This window comes from Aquarana catesbeiana, linkage group LG04 (genome assembly GCF_042186555.1).
Source record: "Aquarana catesbeiana isolate 2022-GZ linkage group LG04, ASM4218655v1, whole genome shotgun sequence".
Lineage (NCBI taxonomy): Eukaryota > Metazoa > Chordata > Amphibia > Anura > Ranidae > Aquarana > Aquarana catesbeiana.
The window spans coordinates 421,424,207-421,443,504 of NC_133327.1; the positions used below are offsets into that span (position 1 = coordinate 421,424,207).

At 45.8% G+C, this 19,298-nt stretch overlaps 1 long non-coding RNA gene and 1 pseudogene across 1 annotated transcript in view; one reads left to right on the forward strand and one right to left on the reverse strand.

Annotated features, from left to right (window-relative positions):
- Positions 1–19,298, reverse strand: part of LOC141141537 (uncharacterized) — a 93,085-nt gene that overhangs the window by 46,419 nt on the left and 27,368 nt on the right. The window lies entirely within an intron of this gene.
- On the forward strand, positions 9,943–16,843 carry LOC141140525 (uncharacterized; annotated as a pseudogene).

Sequence of the window (19,298 nt, forward strand, 5' to 3'; positions counted from 1 at the left end):
TGTCGCTGAGAACCAGCGCGATGGGTTTGCGCTGGAAACATTCTCGCGGCCGCGTACTGTAGTTTGTACAAAAGTCCGATGCTTTTGTGTACACACGATCGGACTTTGCTCCATTGGACTTTTGTTGCCGGAAAGTTTGTCTGTTCGCACAGCCAACAAAAGTCCGATGGAAACAGAAAAAGTTTGTCTGATGGAGCGTACACACGGTCGGATGTTGCTCCAAAACAGCTAATTTGCATGTTTGTTGTCAAAAAGTCAGATCGTGTGTACGGGCCTTAAGATTGCTCTGTATTTGGCTCCATCCATCTTCCCATCAACTGACCAGCTTCCCTGTCCCTGCTGAAGAAAAGCATCCCCACAACATAATGCTGCCACCACCAGGTTTCACAGTGGGGATGGTGTGTTCAGGGTGATGTGCAGTGTTAGTTTTCCACCAAACATAGCGTTTTTCTTTTAGGCCAAAAAGTTCACTTTTGGTCTCATCTGACCAGAGCACCTTCTTCCACACGTTTGCTTTTTCCCCCACATGGCTCCTCGCAAACTGCAAATGGGACTTCTTATGGCTCTCTTTCAACAATGGCTTTCTTCTTGCCACTCTTCCATAAAGGCCAGATTTGTGGAGTGCGCGACTGATAGTTGTCCTGTGGACAGATTCTACCACCTGAGCTGTGGATCTCTGCAGCTTCTCCAGAGTTACCATGGGTCTCTTGGCTGCTTCCCTGATTAATGCTCTCATTACCTGGCCTGTCAGTTTAGGTGGAGGGCCATGTCTTGGTGGGTTTGCAGTTGTGCCATACGCTTTCCATTTTCGAATAATGCATTAAACAGTGCTCCGTGAGATGTTCAAAGCTTGGGATATTTTTTATTTTAACCTATCCCTGCTTTAAAATTCTCCACTTCTCTTCTCCAACTTTATCCCTGACCTGTCTGGTGTGTTAATTGGCCTTCATGATGCTGTTTGTTCACTAAGGTTCTCTAACAAACCTCTGAGGACTTCAAAAAATAGCTGTATTTAAACCGAGAATAAATTACACACAGGTGGACTCTGTTTACTAAATTAGGTGACTTCTGAAGGCAATTGGTTCCACTAGATTTTAGTTGGAGGTATCAGAGTAAACGGGGCTGAATACAAATGCACGCCACACTTTTCACATATTTATTTGTAACAAATTTGGAAAACCATTTATCATTTCCCTTCCACTTCACAACTATGTGCCATTTTGTGTTGGTCTATCACATAAAATCCCCATAAAATACATTTACGTTTTTGGTTGTAACATGACAAAATGTGGAAAATTTCAAGGGATATGAATACTTTTTCAAGGCACTGTAAATACCTGTCAGCTAGCAGAACCATCAGAATTATGGTTAAGTGCCTCCAAGACCTTAATAGGGCCCCAACATTGCTGGCGGAAGATCTAGAATTTCCTGCAGGACATTCATAAGGACATTAGGATGCTTATTCCCTAGAACTTCTTTTCTCTGTCTCCTCTTCTTCAGCCTAGACCTAGCATATCCCTGTGTGCTCTGTGGCAGCATAGCCTCCAGACCCAGTATTTTCCTATTCCAGCTGCCATAGTTGCACTTCAGGGCTATTGTTACAGCTATGCTGAGTCCGGTTAGCTAGTTTATTCTATGCCAGTTATATTACATTTACCAGTTATAGCTGTTTATCTATCTGTTTACAGCTGTTGATACGCCTGATTATTGACATTGTCGCTATTTTAAGCTGTGTCAATACAGCAGAATTCTGTTTTAACACTTTGCCTAATGATTTTCTTTTTTTTTTTATTTTTTTATTGTATGCTGAAAGCTAATTGTGACAAACTCCTTGGTGTGATTACAAGACGCATTACTAAATTAGAGCATTAGAAGGGTCGAAGTGCTCTGATGGTGAAAGTAGGAACAGAAGTATAGAGGTATGAAAGTACCAACACTGACAGGAATTACACTTTATGCCCCGAGTTTGGCTTTAAATAGACTACACAGACTATGGGTCGATTCACACCAGGTGTGGTGGGACTGTGTTTGGTGGCTATTTGTGTTGTGGTGGTGTATGGGTGTTGTGTGCTGAAAATCCACTGCCACAGACCACATGGTGGCTCATGGCAAATAAAGGAGAAGTAAAGCCAAAGCTCTTTTGGCTGTTTTTCTCCTGGGGATCACAGGAGTGCAATTTGTTCTGCACTCCTGTGAGCCGTTTTCAGCGAACAGCAGGCTTAAGCACGCTATTGGCTGATGTCAATCAGCCGGTCCAAGCTTGGGAAAGATCCCTTTGGGAGACAGAGCCAGTTGCTCCCCCCTGCACAGCCCAGTACTCCAGTGAGCATTGGAGGGGTAGAGCAGAGAGCCGGTGACTGACAGTCATAACTCTCTGCTCACTGAAGACTGAGAACTGAGTGATCACTGGCCTTTGATCGCTCACTTCTCAGTTTTAGAAGTGGCCGGGGAAAGTTGCAGCATCAGATCGATGCTGCATCCAGTGGCGTCTTCAGCTTTCATATTTAGGGAGGGCACATGGGGGGACAGGGACAAAAGTAGGGGGGCAACTATAAAATGCAATTATTTATATATATACATATATATATATATATCTCCTGGGGCCCTTTACTACGATCCCACATGTTCTGCAGTGAGCTTCCTTCCTACTGTATTGGGGTCCCCCAGGGTGGCAGAAAACAAGAGATATATGTCCCCAGCATACCAAGAAAATATAAGGATCCAAAGCAGTGGGAGAACTATCAGGGTTGCAAAGGTTGTCTTGCCACCGGGCCCTGGTGTTCTGCCACTGTGGGGTTCCCCAGCCTCCTCTTGCTGTCCTGCCCCTGCTATTGACAACGCTTGTCTGGCATCTCTTGGAATTTACAGGCTGGTTCTCCTGTCCTAAGGAAGGGAGAAATCAGTCTGTTTTTTCAGTAATTGAGAGTCCTGGTGGAGTCCTTCCTGCAACTCACTCTTCTCCCTGCCAATGAGGATGCAGGGGAAGGAGCAGATCGTGCGGCTGTGGTTGTGTGAGCGCTCGCATTATGCAATATCAGCGAGCAGGGGGAAGGGGGAGGAATCTGCTGCAGGAATCTGCTGCAGGAGCTGACTGCAGCAGCCCGAGTAAGATGCGGTGCATTCGCTATGAATGCAAACAAAGACATTGCCTTTTTGTAAAAAAAAAAAAAAAAATTTTTTTTTTTGGGGGGGCACATGGTGGGGCACAGCATAATGTGGCCCTGACCCCCCCTAGTAACGCCATTGGCTGCATTCACCTGAGTATAAATGTTTATTTCTTTTAAAACCCATACTTCTCTTTTAATGAAATGTCACTGTATGACATTTCAATAAAGTTTGTCTTAAAAAAGAGTAAACATTGCGATGCACTTTGATGCAGCATCGGCACTACAATTCTTCAGCCAGATTGTACCGTACACTAGCCAATACAGTGTGATGCAGCGGCTGGTGTGAATGGACCCAAAAAGTTGTCGCTAGATAAATACATAAATAATTTTACTAATAATAAATACTTTCTTGGCTGTGTTCCTATCCTTATTATAAATCTTCCTGTATATACAGTATTTAAAAATGTAATTGTGCAATTTATTAACAAAATGCCCCCTGTAGAATTATCCCCATTTAGATGAATGACCCATCCCTAAGAAAAGTACTTTCTCTGCCTACAATGGCTTGCTGGGCACACTAAAAATAGCTGTCCATGTTAATCAAAAGGTACTAAGTATTATACAACTAAAGTGTTATTACAACTTGCCTTTCTCTTTCCTCCCTCCTATACTTAATTTTCCTCCTCTATCTTTTTACTCTTCTTTTTGTGAATATTTATTTGTGCCTTATATACTTCCACCTGTCAGGGCTGGCTCAGCCCTTCCTTCTCAGAGCTCTGTGCTCAGCTGTCAGTTACTTACCAGTACTCTTCATTCCACAGTGAATCACCTGGTCTTCATTTCCTGCTCGTCAGCTAGCCCTGTTGGCTATTTAAACTGCCTGGATCAGATCTCATGTGCCTTTGCCTGGTCAATATAGCCGGATACTCTCTGCTGTGATTTCCTGTTAAAGACTTTCACTTGGCGAACTTCCCTTCTGGTTCCTGATCCTTTTTACTGCCAGCGATTTGGGGTCGATCCAGTTCAATGCAGAGGGTTTCTCAACCAGGTTTGGATATACTTTGAAATGCTGCCCCAGGCGTTTCCCATGGATAGAAGCAAAGTAGGTTTTGTGATTTCTCTGATTTCTGAGAGAGCCTTGGCCTGGGCAAACCCTCTATGGGAGAGGAAAAACCCTGTCATCCTGAGTTACCCAGAGTTTGTAGCTTCCTTTTAAAGGGTATTTGATGTTCCAGTATCCTCCACTTTTTGCTGCCAAGAGCCTCATGTCCATCAAACAGAGTACGAGAACTGTTGCCGATTACGGCATTGAATTCCGTACTCTGGCAGCAGAGGTTGCTTGGAACAATGAGGCCCTCGTGGCTGCTTTTTCTCATGGTCTCTTGGATACCATCTAACATGAGATAGCAGCCTGAGACATACCCACTGAGCTGGAGAAGTTGATCACGTTTGCCATTCTCATTGCCTCCAGACTCAGAGAGACCTTCCTTTAAGGAGCGCTTGCGGAAGCCTCCTGTATGTTTGGCTCCGAGCTTTGAAGTCCCACCCTTGCCTCCCTCACCACCCATGCCTCCTGGTACTGAGTCTGCCAGTGAAGTAGAACCCAGGCAGTTGGGCTTCACATGTCTCTCTGTGGAGGAGAGGGCCTTTAGGAAGAGGGAGAGATTGTGCCTTTGTGCCAGGCAGGTCACTTCCTGAAGTCTTGTCCTACCCGTCCGGGAAACGCTTGCATCTGAGGTCCTGTAGGGACAGACCTTAGGTAGCGTTGTTACGTCCCCAGTTATCCAGAAGGATAAGCCCCTTGTTCCGGTTACCCTTTCTTGGTGTGAATCGTCCATCGAGATACAGGCTCTAATTCTCGATTTTGGGGCTGCAGGCCTGTTCATAGATTGTGCCTTTGTGTCTAAGCACTCGATTCCACTGCAACTTCCTGCCACTCCACTTGCCATTGAAGCTATTGATGGGAGACCTTTACAGCCTGCCCATGTGACTGCTCCATTAACCATGGCTGTAGGGGCTCTTTACCATAAGATAATCCAATTCCAAGTCATTTCCTCAGCTCATTTCTCAGTGGATATTGGTTATCCTTGGTTACAGAAGCACAACCCCTCTTTTGATTGGCTTTGTGCTGAGGTTCTTTCTTGGTCGCCACAATGCAGGAAGACATGTTTTCAGAAAGTGGCTAAGGTCTTGTGCACCTCTTCACTCTCCTCCCTGCCGGAGGAGTACCACGAATTTAGCGTTATCTTTGACAAATGTGAAACCGGTAGTTTGCCTTCACACCGGTCATATGATTGCCCAATTGACCTTCAACCTGGTGCCATACCCCCTCATGGCTGGGTTTACCCTTTGTCTGTCTCGGAGGACAAAGCCATGGAGTATGTTGCCAACGCACTTTCTCAAGGCTTCATCCATAAATCCTCGGCTCCTGCTGGTGCTGGTTTCTTCTTTGTGAAAAAAAAGAGTTTTGAACTGTGACCGTGTATTGATTATAGGGGACTCATTGGCTCCACGAATAAGAATGCTTATCCGATTACGTTGATTACGGAGTTATTTGACTGCCTCAAGGGTGCAACAGTTTTCACAAAGCTTGATTTGAGAGGGGAATACAATCTCATGAGTATCAAGGAGGGCGATGAATGGAAAACCGCGTTTAGTACCAGAACAGGCCATTACGAATACCTTGTAATGCTGTTTGGTCTTTGCAATGCCCAGGAATTCCAGGAATTTATTAACGATGTCCTCCGAGATTTGTTGCTATGTGTGGTGGTTTATCTCGACGATATCCTCATATTTTCCAAGTCCCTAGAGAGCCACCACACAGATGTCTGCCATGTGCTTCAGAGGTTGAGAGATAATAACCTGTATGGTAAATTGGAGAAGTACGAGTTTCATCGTGAACAGGTTAAATTCCTGGGTTATGTCATTTCCACTGCTGGTTTTTCGATGGACCCAGAGAAACTTCCGGAAGTTCTACAGTGGCCCTGACCCATAGGTTTACGTCCATTGCAATGTTTTCTTGGCTTTGCCAATTATTATCAGGAGTTTATTCGTAACTTCTCGTCTCTGGTCAAACCCCTGACTGATATGACCAGGAAGAACGGTAACCCACAGAATCGGCCTCCGAATTCCATGAATGCCTTTGAGAGTCTCAAGGCTGCCTTTGTTTCCGCTCCTGTGTTGGTACATCCTGATCCTACGCTACCTTTCATCCTTGAAGTTGATGCATCCGAGACTGGAGTTGGTGCCCTACTGTCTCAAGGTACTACCTCTGAGAGCGTTTTGCATCCTTGTGGCTACTTTTCCAAGAAATTCTCTCCTGCAGAATCACCCGCAGTCCAATGGGGCCGCAAAATGAGCCAACCAATGAGTCCTTGCAGTTTTCACATTGCTACATTTCTGACCACCATAACAACTGGTCAGACCTCTTACCTTGGGCGGAGTTTGCTCACAATAGTGCTGTCAATACTACTTCCTGATTGTCCCCGTTTATGGCGAATTATGGTTTCCAACCATCCATGTTGCCTGACTCATTTGTTCCTCAGAGCATTCCTACGTTAGAGGAGCATCTCCGTGCCCTTTGTTCCACTTGGGTACAGGTTCAGTCTCCATGCTGACCGCGGACACCTACCTGCGCCTTCCTACCAAGTTGGGGACAGGATCTGGCTGTCATCTCGCAACCTCCGACTCCGTGTTCCCTTACTGAAACTGGCACCATGATTTATTGGGCCTTTCTGTATTCTTCGTAGGATCATCCCAGTGGCTTATGCTTTAGACCTTCCTTCTAATATGCATATTTCAAATGCATTTTATGTCTCCCTATTACAACCTTTGGTATGCAACCGCTTCACCACCTCGGTACCACGTCCTCACCCAGTTCAGGTTGATAACCATGAGGAGTATGAAATACAATCTATCATTGATTCCCATAGGTTCAGTGGGCGCATGCAGCACCTGGTTCATTGGAAAGGGTATGGTCTGGAGGAACGCTCTTGGGTCTCATCCTCGGACGCACATGCTCCTGTCCTCCTCCGTGCTTTCCATAGACATTTCCCCCCAAGCCTGGTGGTTGTCAGGAACCATGAATCAGACGGAGACAGAAAATGCATTACAAATCACACCATTTAATATAGTGGTAAAAATGGTATAAATAGTAGACATAGTCAAAACATAGCCAGGGTTCAGTAACCAAATTGGGTAGTCAGAACCAGCCAGGAAATCAGGGAGCCAGAGATCAGTGTAGTCAGAGCAGCAGACAGGATCAGAAACCAGAAGGGACGTCAGCCAGGCAAGTCTTCAACAGGAACACAGCAGAGAGTCTCTAGATATGTTGACCAAGGCGAAGGCACAGAAGATCTAATCCAGGCAGCTGAAATAGCCAGCAGGGCTTGTTAACGAGTAGGATATGATCACCAGGTGAGTCACTGTGGAATGATGAGTACTAGCACTTAACCTACAGTTGAGCAGCCTGAGCTCTGAGAAAGGAGGGCTGAGCTTAGCCCTGACAGTACCCCCCCCCCAACGACCCATCCCCCTTGGAGGGCCACAAGGTTTGAGGGGAAAATGTTGATGGAAAGCACAGAGGACAGAGGAGGACAGGGGCATGTACATCTGAGGATGAGACCCAAGAGCGCTCCAACGGACCGTACCCTCTCCAATGAACCAGGTACTGTATGCGCCCACGGAACCTACTGGAGTTAATGATGGATTGTACTTCATACTCTTCATGGTTCTCAACCTGTATTGGGTGAGGACGTGCCACCAAGGTGGTGAAGTGGTTGAATACCAAAGGTTTTATTTTGGTGACATGGAATACATTAGAGATACGCATATTAGTAGAAAGGTCTAAAGCGTAAGCCACTGCATTAATCCTGCAGAGAATATGGAAAGGCCCAACAAACCAAGGTGCCAATTTCAATGAGGGAACACAGAGTCGGAGGTTGCGAGATGATAGCCAGACCCTCTCCCCAACTTGGTAGGAAGGCACAGGTAGGCTCTGCGGTCAGCATGGAGACTATACCTATCATTAAAAAGCAAACACGTACAGCGCTGGCAAAAAATATAACCACACCATAAATATGATACTATATAGAAGGTGCTCTGTGCAATGTTCCTAAAGTCATGAATCTATAAATAACATATATACTAAATAATTGATATACAATTGGTGCAAAACACAAACCAATTACTGATTAGTGGATTACTATTTGCTAATAGAGCACATGCATAAAGTGCTAAATAAGTAGAATGTAAATATATGCAATTGGTGCTAACCAATTGCTAGTGAAATGGTGAAAAACAATGTAAATTGTGTGCTGACAAGATAAATTAATAATATAATACTGGTGAATAGTCCCAGACAAATGCCATCAGCTAGACTGCTACACAGGGCTTTTGGTGGCGACCTCACTGGAGAGAAAACAGCATCTCTTCAACCTATGCTGATAGTCAATCTCTAGGAGAGCTGCAGTATGATGCCTCTGATGTAGATGCAATGTGAATGGCTTGTAATCGTAGCAAATAGGTCATATACTGGTAGATGTCGACCATCGAATCAGACCCAAAAAAGACAAGGAAAAACAATATAGTGAAGTGCTGCGGAGAAAAATCACTTGTGCATCATAGCGCTACTCACAAGATACATGGTTGCAATAAGGCATATTAGAAAAACTTCCGCGATCGCCGCTGTAAGCGTGCGTTCCACGGTAACAGGAAGAAGCGTCACTGGTTAAGCGCGAGCCGGATGTTTCATCGACGCGTTTCGCCCCTCCCCCAGGGCGTAATCAAAGACATAAAGATATAACCTTATGTCTTTGATGACGCCCTGGGGATTGTTTACATTATTGAATACATTTTATTATTATATTATTATTTATAATTATCTATAGTTATTTATTATATTATAATTTAGAATTTCGTGTTTCAAACTTTATGATTCCTGTGATGTCTACTAGACTCTTGTTTGGACAAATTTAAGTGAGTTTTTCCTAAGAATTACAGGCCTACAATATAAAACGCCAAATTTCCATGTGAAGCAGTGTACCGCTTTGAGATGCAAAAATCTGACATAATCATACCATGGAGGTTAAGAAAGTAAGCCAACTATATAGTCAATGACTGGAACCTATAGCCACATCCCTAAATAGAGAAAGAAAAACAAAGGAGATGCCTCCTGGGACTTTATAGGCATAGGTTGAAAACCAGAAAGATGCGTAAAGAAGTATGATAAAAAGTACAAATTTTATTGCTAAAAACCGTCTAACAATAGACGAGAATATCACATTTACTACACATGAATGGTAATCATATATGGATAATATACCGCTGAATGACACACGGTTAATCTCACAGTAAGAGGCCATAAACACAAAAGAAATCCCAACATATTTCGGAATATACATTTAATTCCTTTTTCAGGGAACGGTCAAAAAAAGCTGTGACATCTGGTAATATAATAATCAATAAAAGGCCGCTTCTCTGCCTTTTGGCTAAGATTAAGTGTAGTATTGACTTTAGCCCTTAGGGGTGTCTCTGCTTCACAGCTAGGACGTTGAGAACCACCTGCATCTATCCAAGCCAATTGGTCCTTGTGGGGTACCCTCTGCTCGGCCTGGTAGGATCGTTGATTCAGCTTCACCTACTTGCTGCTATTGGGTTAGAGGCTTAGCCCCCACAGGGAACGAGATTGCGGTCTTCCCTCCTCCCCCACTCCGCATTACTACCTCCGGGCAGTAGATGCTAGAGCCTTTGTAAAGGCTACGAAAAGAGCGAAGACGTCGAGGAACCAGAAGGAAGCCGCCTAAGAACACCTGAAGCGACATCCAACTCCTCGACTATGGGGAAGAGCGACAAGAAGACCAGCAAGGAGATGAAGAACCCCATTCCAGCCACTTCCTCCGAGCCTGGGAATGCCGCTGCCTCAACCCCCACCTCTACCCTGGCCGGCACCAGCCGACCAGGACCAGCCAAGCCAGACCAGCCTGCAGACGGGCTCCCAGCCCTTGAGCCTTGGATGAAGCAGACATGCTGCAGCTGAAGGAGGTGGACGGAAGAGTCCCCGACATGACCCCGGAGATCTTCGGAAAGAAGATGATTTTGGAACAGGGGTTCAGCAAAGCGGAGACGCTTTCCGTGCAGACCTTCACAAAAGGTATTTTCTTCATAACTTTTGTGTCTTTTCAGGTCTGCAGAAGATACTGGGAGATGGTGAAGACCAGTGGCCCTGAATCCCCTTTCCGTAAGTTCATTGCGAACTGCCCCATAACTCGGGACGAAAAGCAGGTGACGGTGGCCATGAGGAACCCCCATACCCCAGGAAAAGACATAGCCACCTACCCCCAGAGGTTCTGCACCGTGGTAAAGGACCCGATCCAAATCCTCGATGCCAACGGCTTCTGGATAGGTAAGTGGTCCGTGCTCTGCAAACTAAGGAAAGACCCTTCGGGGGACATTCAGCACCTGCAGCTTTTCTTCTCCCTGGGATCATCCGCAGGAATCCTTTTCTACCCCGGCTTACCCTACAACTGCAACAGGTGTGGGCAGCCGGGACACATAGGTAAGGACTGCACAGAGCTTGCTTGCAGGTTCTGTAGGGTTACAGGCCACGAGACCAAGGACTGTCTAAGGTCCAAAGCCTGCAACCTTTGCGGATTGGCAGAGCATGTCTTCAGACACTGCCCCCAGAGGATCCGGACCTACACTGGAGCCCTGATCCAGGGTAAGCCACCCTCCAGCACCGGGAGGAAGCTGCCAGGAAAACCAAAGAATCCAAAGGAACCTCGAAAGGCCACAGGTAAGTCCACTCCCGCCCCACACCCTACCTCCAGCACACCCCCACCCACCCCCTCTGTGCCGGAGGAGCCCCTCCCCACCCCTCCCCCCCGAACCTGTCCTCCCTGGAGGACTTCACACCCTCCCGCCTCCCTCCACCCCCACCAGTGGCCCAAAAGGAAGCCGGAAACGGAAGCCAGAGAGCCCAACAGCTGAGGAACCCGCCACCTCCACCAAACGGCTCAACGGGATCCAGTGCGACAGCGCTAGACCAAAGCAAGTAGTGGAGGACCTAGAGTCTGCGGAGGAGGAGGAGGAAGAGGAGGAGATCATGGCCGACCCTGAGCCTGACCTCCCCCTCAACGTCAACATCAACCAGCAGATAATGGAGGCTGTCCTGGAGGAGCTGGGCCTGGCCCAGAACAGGCAGAGGACGCAATGAAAAAGCCACCCCCCCTCCGGGGAGGTAAGTTCGGCCCCCTTGTTGGCCAGACCTTCATATCCTTTTTCATTATGGCTGAGATCTCAATCTTTTCCATTAATGTGAGGAGTATCAAGGATACATCTAGAAGGCAAGCGGTTCTGACCTTTCTTTCTTCTCAGCAGAGTGATGTCTACACGCTTCAGGAGTGCGCCCTTCCTCCCTTGAGGAGGTACACTCATCTGTCCTCCCAGTGGACCCTTGGTCCCTCCTACTGGTCCGGGAGTGGCGATTGTAAGTCTGCAGGGGTAGCCATTCTGGTCAGGGGTGGGCGCTTCACGGTTGACTCTATCCATGAGCTAGTCTGTGGCCGCCTTTTGGTCATAGACGGCTCGTGGGTAGAAGAGCCAGTTAGGCTCATCAGCGTGTACGCCCCCCCAGACAAGAATGCGCGGCTGGACCTTTTCCAGACCCTGCGGACCCAACTCATCACCACCAGAACAGTAGTGATTGGCGGTGATTTTAACTGTCCGATCGAGGAGGATGGGCGCAGCTCCAGCATATACGCAAAACTTGATGCTACCTCTAGGCTGCTCAAGGAGATCTCGGAGGCCTCCTTGCAGGACGCCGTGGGATCCAAAGGGAAAGGTACCGTGAACTATTCGTGGTGCTGACCCGACGGATCTGTGCGTTCCAGGATTGACTTCGTGCTCACTTCAAGAACAGTCAAGCATCGTGAGTTCTCCATGATCCCCTGCTTTTTCTCTGACCACAGGGCTATTCACTTCCGGAGTGACCTGGGCGAGGGCTTCGCCCGTGGACCGGGTTCCTGGAAGCTGAATAGCACCCTCCTGGAAAACGAGGAATTGATGGAGGAACTTCAGGAGGCCTATGCCACCTGGACGGAGGAAAAGAGATTCTTCGGAAGGGTAAGTGATTGGTGGGAGTTTGTGAAAGTCAAGCTGTGCAGCTTCTTTCAGGCAAGGGGACGCCAGCAAGTGTGTGCCAGGAGGAGGGAACTCAGGAGACTGCAGCTTCAGTTGCAGTCCCTGCAGGACCTTCATCACTGTGGCTGGGACATTAGGCAGGACCTGGAAGACACCAAGAAGTGCCTGAAAGGCCACTTCAAGTAAGAATCCAGGCACATTGTCTTCCGTGCCAAGGTGGAGAATCTTGAGAAAGGTGAGAAGTGTAATTCTTTCTTTTTCAGGAAACTTTACTCAGGACACACACCCTTGTCAGAGCTGTGTGACGAGACCGGAACACTCAAGAAGGGGAAGAAGGCTGTGATGCAAGTGGTCAGCGACTACTACACCAACCTCTACTCCCCAAAAGAAACGGACACACAGGCAGCCGACAGGTTCCTGTAAGGTATCTCTAACCAAATTGATCCTGCAGGTTCATCAACCGTCAACGCCCCCTTGGTGTTGGAGGAGCTGCACTCTGCCGCTAAATCCTTTAGGCGAGACAGGACCCTGGGCTGCGATGGTCTCCCAGTTGAGCTCTATGTAGCACTGTGGGATCTCGTGGGCCTGGACCTGCTCGAGCTGTACAAGGAGATGGTGGTGGAGGGCAGAATGCGTCCGTCACTGAAGGAGGGGATGATCACGATTTTGTATAAGCGGAAGGGGGAGAGATCGGATCTGAAAAATTGGCGTCCGATCTCTCTTCTGAATGTGGACTACAAAATCCTCGCCAAGGTCCTGGCCAACAGGCTGAAGTCTGTCATCGGACAGATCATCCACCCGGATCAAACTTGTGGCATTCCTGGTCGCAGGATTGCGGACAGCCTTGCGCTTGTCCTGGACATGGTCCAGTACATTCATGGCCGCCGTGTGCACGCGGCCCTGGTCAGTCTTGACCAGGAGAAGGCCTTTGACCGTGTCTTCCATGAGTTTATGTGCAGAGCTCTGCGCAGGTTTGGTCTTGGGGAAATGTTTTGTTCGTATGTGAATGTAATGTACAATAACATTTCTAGTTTGGTGTTGGTAAATGGCTGGAAAACTGACCCCTTTCCAATTTTGTCTGGGGTCAGACAAGGCTGCCCTCTCTCAACTCTGCTTTTTGTTTGTTGTATAGAGCTCTTCGCCCGAAGCATCAGACGGAACCCAGCGATCAGAGGGATCACCGCACCAGGGCTGAACAGACTGGAGGTCAAGTGCTCACTCTACATGGACGAAGTGACGGTGTTCTGTGCTGATCAGCGCTCCATCGACACACTCGCCCAGACCTGTGAGGACTTCGGCCAAGCTTCAGGGGCAAAGGTCAACTGCGGGAAGTCGGAAGTCATGCTATTCGGAAAGTGGTTCCTGCCTTCTTCTGCACCCATTCCTTTCAGCATCAAGGCGGACTTCATCAAAATTCTTGGGGTCTGGTTTGGCGCTGAGGGCGCAGCCCTGAATTCCTGGGAGGAAAGACTGTCAAAGATGTGACAGAAGTTTGGACTTTGGAGCCTCAGGGAACTCACCATCGAAGGTAAAACACTGGTACTCCGCAGCGAGATTCTTCCTGTGTTGCAGTACCTCGCCCAAGCCTGGCCCCCACATGCTAACACCTGCAAGGCCATCACCAGGGCGGTGTTTCACTTCATCTGGAGCTTCAAAATGGACAGAGTGAAGCGGGCGGTTATGTTCAAGGAACCCCTCAAGGGCGGTAAGGGCGTGCTACTCTACTGAGGGTGTGCTTTGCTTGTAACTGCATCCGTAGGACATTGGTTGACAGAACTGTGGATGCTGGTGGTAACTCCATGTCCCGTTTTTTCCTGCCTTTTTGGAGGACCCTTGGATGGGACAAATGGGACAGCTCCATCTCCTACAACTGGGACATCCCTTGGTACTACTTGAACACCTTCAAGTTTATTAAGGAGCTGGGGCTACATGGAGTGAAGCCCGACTTGTGGAAGCCAAAAACTATCCACAAGTTGATTAGAGCATCGGACATTGTTGAGACTGTTCCAGGCCTCCCTTCAGCAAAGTGGTCTGGAGGAATGTTTCTTCAAGGAGACTCACCAATAGGCACAAAGATCTGGCATGGATGGCAATCCAAGGGGGGTTGCCACTCAGGACAGTCATGCATGCCAGAAACATGTGCAGATACAGGTACTGCCCCTTTTGCATCATCCAGGAGGAAAGTTCTTTTCATGTTTTCTGGGAGTGCCCCTTTGCACAGGACCTTTTGAGGGCCTTGGAACCTGAACTGAAAGACTTTGTACCACAGACTGCTATCACACACTTCGGTGTGTTGAACGGACTCTTCTGTGGATCTCATTCACAGGAGGACATTGACGGTGCCTGGCGGGTGCTGTGTTGCCTTAAGGACGATTTGTGGTGTGCCAGAAAGCGCCTCATCCACCAGCGGGAGAGGATGTCCATCGAGGACTGTCGCAGACTGGTACACAGTCTGCTCAGGGACTATCACTTGATGGACTTCAAGGAGGAAGAGGAGGTCTGAAGATTTCCCCTTTCCCCCTGACATGTTGACATGTTTTTGAAGTAATGCTTTCAGGGTAATGCAGCGTCATGCATGATATGATGTTTCGGGGTATTATTACTCTGCACAACACATCAGGCATCATACCGCAGGTTCAATGTAATTTATTTGTATGCTTGGAAATGTATTGTTATGTAGTGTATTTATGCGCTGCGTCGCAGTACAGAGTAGAATGTACCCTGTTGAAGTATTTGTTTTTTTGTATATTTTCTTGCAAAATAAAGTATACATTTTCAATCAAAAAATCTGGTAATATAATAACAGAGTATCAGAAAAAATATGGTATATAAAAAGTAAAAACAGGCACGACAAATAGCAAACATAACATCACTGGTAAAAAGGCATTTTCGTCTGAAAAATACTCACGTGGTGGCTACCATTGACAGATATAAAAACACATGGATCATTAGGTTAAAGCTCTCCAAATTGTCCCATTGCATCTGAGCTCTGCCAGCAGGAGGGGAAAATGCCCCTAGAGGTAGAGTGGCAGAGTTTAAGTCCAAAAAAACAGACTCCACAAGAAGTGAAGACAGGCAGGAGGAAAAAAATGTGTAGAAGATATGAATAACATTGCTGTTGCTGTGCAGGCGCTCACAAGGATCATTTATCTGAGGACAGCCCTGGCATAAACAATATACATGATTATAAAAAGTGTATTGTTTGGCAGAAAGACAAACAGAAGCTTGAAATAACTCTCTGGATAATAGTAGCCTTATTATGGTTTCACAGTCACTTCAGCTGTCGCAGATTTTTGTCACTTTTCGCACAACTGCATAACTTCTCATTTTTCATCATGGCTGCAGTGTATTTGCTAATTGGCAGTGCTCACTCCACATTGTCACTCATTTCCATGTTTTGTTACTGTTCAGTGGCACAAAATGACATCACCCGGAAAAGTCTTGTATGTTATTTATGGCACTATGACCGGCTCCATAGTCATAGTCCAGCACTAATAATGGCTGTGGCCCCAATTATCTCTAACAGGAGATCAAAATCCTTCCTGATCCCCAAAGGTAATTTAATACTCACTTGATCAACATTCTACAGTGTTACTTATAAATATTAATATTTGTGCATTTTGAAACACATTTGTAGGTTAGTTCAGCATGGTGTGGCGGCAATAATTCACTCAGTCGGGTGCAATAGAGAACTTGTATTGAATTTTGCAGTAGCAGTTCACAACAAATCCCAGAGGGAGGACTGCCCAACTGGGTGCACTCACGGTTTTCAACAAAGAGAATGGAGCAATGCTCAGCTGGACTGACAGTACCTGTACAGAGAGCAGAATGCTTTGACTGTCTCATGCCCATTCAGGAGGATGTTGAGAGGAGTAGCAGACCCTACACTTCCCCACCTCACCAAGTACTTTTCCCTACCGCTAGTACTGTCCCTAGCAGGCGGGGTAACTTTCCCTACACTACCCACTCACTAATGTGCACCAAAACTAGGAGGCAGAGCATTAAATAGACTCTACCTGACCCAAGATGGCTGCCAGAGTCACATAGGTTGGCAGCATCCAATAGGATAGCTCCCCCAGTGACCCAGGAAACCATAGAGGAACCCTGTTCCTCTTGACTTCCTCTCGAACAATGGAGGGGGGAGCCACATTCTTCCCCCTTACACTGTGTTCTCCCCCTACTTTCATTTCACCTACCTGTATTTCTTGTACCTCAGTCCTTTGCCATCTGTTTTTCATTTCCTTCCACCTGTCACGCTTCTCTCCTCACTTTTCTGAGGTGAGCGGCCAATTGACCCATTGGTGACTGGTGGTGGAAATCAATATATTGATATAAGGATCACTTTGGCACATTTAATACATAGGGGATTCATTGTGACAAAAGAAGATTTGTACGTTTTTGTTTTGGACTATTTCAAAAACAATTTGGGACTTTCTTATAAAGTGTTTGCTATTTTTATGTTCTTTATTGTGATTTATACACCGTATGGGGATATTTTATGATTTATTGTAAGCCAAGTGTTTTTTCTCTCTACATTTTTGTTTATTTGTTTATAATTTTTCCCCTTATTTTCATAAGGTTTCTTCCACGCACCTTAAAGTGTTTGAATGAGCCCACCATTGACGTACTTTTGTCATTTTATTTGTGGGTGGTCACTAATTCATGGTTGCAGCTGTTCGCTGATCTATTATATTAGGGTTCTAGTATTCATTTTTTTCTTTCTCTCCTCTCATGTGATCCTTTTACCCTTCCATCTTCACTTCACCCATTTCCCTTCCCAGTACCTGTTCCACTATCACTGGGTACTATCTACTGTCTCTCCATCATTTACCATCAGAGTTAATACCTGCCACCAGTCACACTCATTTCTATTGTATCTTAATGCATCCCACTCGTTTACATTCCTTTCCTCCCACTTGTCATTCTTCTGCGTTTATACCTGCTCACCTGTCATTCTTTCTCCTCCTTTGGTTTCCCATCATCTAGCCCCTCCCACCTGTCAAACTTCACCCAACTTTTCATTAAGTCGTAGTTCTTTCCACCTAGCAACCATTACCTCTTCTTTCCACCTAATGTGTCAGACTTTCATCCTCCCCTTTCCTCAATTCTCCCTTGGTTCAATCCCATTCTCACTTGCAGGCTGGCACTTTTTTTTTTTAAATAGTGGTACGTTCAATATCAGTTAGCTCCACTTTGCAAATGCTTACCATATAGATGTACTGTTAAGTGATTTTATTCATATTATTATGCAATTATCTTTAATTATTTATCCTATCCATTCATTTTATAGTTAGGCCTTCGATTTTTATGCCGCCTCCAGATCACATTTATTATTGGTAAATCCAATCAGATCCGGTCAGATTTAAGTTCATACAAGACCCAAGGTACTTTTTTTCTTCTCTCTCTTTTTTTCTATCTTGTTCTGGTATTATTTATTTATTGTTGCTAGTAATATTTTGTAATAATATTTTTTTAGAAATATTTACCCTTTTTTTGTACTAAAGTGTGTTCTTGTGCTATGGGCACTATTGGTCATATAATTCTATTCATATTTTGAAATAATAACTTTAAAGTTGTTATTGGCTGTTTATTATTAAAACCTGTTGTGGCACTGATGGCACTATTGGTCACAATTTTAGAAATTGTTCTAGTTATGCTTTTGGCACTTTTCTTTTCAACTTGGGTCATGTACAATGGGAGAAGAGGGTAGAACCTGTCTTTTACCCATCCCTCCTCTTCCCCTGAAAGGAGTAAACTACAAGATCCCTTAACTGTACAAAACCCACTGCTCTCAGCCACAGCCACAGAAAATCACAGCTTACAGACGTATCCAGTACATATGAATAGGAAATAGAGGGGGTGAAGTGGCGCTGCTATGTGCTAATTGTGTAATATAAATGAATAAATAGAATAAATGGTGTACTGTCTCTTTAAATACCAAAATCACACTAATGCATAGGTGTTGGAGTGTGCAGGCACGACCCTACTAACTAATAACATCAATGTCTGACAAATAAAATATGTGAGTAAAGTGCAAATAGTGCAAATCAACAAAGTATAGTCCGTTTCTTGCAATGTTTTAGCAAGATGAAAATGGAAAAATCAGCAAAAAGTCATAATTCATAAATTCGTATAAATGATCATGTTCAAAAAAGTGGCTGGTGCTTGAGTGAATACTGGTGAATCTTCATGTGTGCTCCCCCCTCAAGTCCACACTCACCAAAGAGATGTACCCCTCCAGGGGTGAAAAGCCTCACGCTGGAATCAGCTCTCTGTCCTGTGTATCCTCCTCCTCATCCACGGTTAATGGGTGCAATCACATAGGAATGGGTAAAGAGAAAGGACATCTCAACATGTAACTCCATATAATCTAGTTTATTGGATAAAAGTAAGTAAAAAACACTCTCAATAGTGCTACAAGATAGTATACAGCTGGGCCGCCTTGCGTTCTACAGACCAGAAACTCAAAACCGGAAGTGACGTAGTGACGTTGTAAGCTCCTCCCTACGCGTTTCATCATGCAGTTAAAAATCAAATCTATCCCCTATTTTGTAGACGCTATAACTTTTGCACAAACCAATTAATATACGCTTATTGTTTTTTTTTTTTTTTTTTTAACAAAAATATGTAGAAGGATAATAATTGTGTTTTTCCCCTTATACATTGTTGTCATGACCTTCCAGTAATACATTCATGACCTGTCTGTCTCTTACCTGGTCTGTGTATCAGCCTTGAGGCTTGTACTCTTACACCTGCATGCTTAAGTAATCTTCATTCTGTGTGGCTCCACCCTAGCCTCAACAGGAACCACTATTTAACACCGTATTCTCCAAGCCTGCCTTGCCGTGCAATATTGTGTGTTTGGCTTCCTGTTTGCCGTGTGCTCTAAGTTTGTCTCTGTCTCTGTTACCGATCTTGGCGTGTTTCCGACTATTCCTGTCTGCTTGTGGCCCTGACCTTTGGCGCGTTCTCGACTATCCCTGTTTGCCTGTGACCCTGATTTTTGCCGTGTTCTCTGTTATCCTTGTCTGCTAATCGCCCCGACATTTGGCT